Source organism: Malus domestica, chromosome 06 (genome assembly GCF_042453785.1).
Source record: "Malus domestica chromosome 06, GDT2T_hap1".
In the NCBI taxonomy this organism is placed as follows: domain Eukaryota; kingdom Viridiplantae; phylum Streptophyta; class Magnoliopsida; order Rosales; family Rosaceae; genus Malus; species Malus domestica.
In genome coordinates, this window is record NC_091666.1 from 14231655 (window position 1) to 14232758 (window position 1104).

Below are 1104 nucleotides of genomic sequence, written 5' to 3' on the forward strand. Positions count from 1 at the left end.
CTTGCAAATAGGTTAGTTCTAATGAAATCTAAAACCACTCGAGAATCATTAGTTCGGGTGGCTTTTGCTTCCACCCATTTCGATACATAATCCACAACAAGATATAAAGGAAACCATGTGAGGAAGGAAAATGACCCATAAAATCAATAGCCCAAACGTCAAAAATTTCAACATTGAGGATGGAAACCTGCGGCATTTGATCCCTTGCACTTATATTTCCTATTCTTTGGCATTTATCACATGTTAAGCAAAAAATTCTAGCATCCTTTAAGATACTAGGCCAATAGAACCCACATTGTAACACCTTAAGTGCTGTTCTTTGTGTGCCAAAGTGACCACCACATGCATATGTATGACAAAAGCTTAAAATGGAATGAAACTTAGAATCATGCACACATCGACGAATAATCTGATCCGGGCAATATTTCCACAAATATGGATCATCCCACACATATAACTGTGCATCATTTCTAAGCTTATCATGTTGGTGTCTAGTGAGAGTGTTTGGAATTTGTTTAGACACCAAAAAGTTTACCAAATCAGCATACCAAGTTTCACTTACCTTAATGGACAACAATTGTTCATCAAGAAACGTTTCAGCAATGGGTAGGGACTCCTCATTATGCATCATACGGCTTAGGTGGTCAGCCACCATGTTTTCACTTCCCTTTTTGTCTCGAATCTCAATGTCGAACTCTTGGAGAAGCAATATCCATCGAATTAGCCTTGGCTTGGCCTTCTTCTTGTTAAGCAAATATTTTAAAGCTACATGATCAATGAAAACAATTACTTTAGTACCAATTAAATATGATCGAAAATTATCTAAAGCAAAGACAAGAAGTTCTTTTTCCGTTGTGGAATAGTTTAATTGGGCATCATTCAACGTCCATGAAGCATAGTAGATGACATGTGGCCTCTTATCCTTCCTTTGTCCTAAAATAGCCCCTAAAGCATAATTGGATGCGTCACACATGAGCTCAAAAGGAAGGCTCCAATCCGGTGGAACAATAATTGGAGCCGTGGTCAGCAACTCTTTGAGTTGTTTGAAGGATGCCGTGCACTCCTTATTGAAGTCAAACGCCACATCTTTTTGAAGGAGACGAC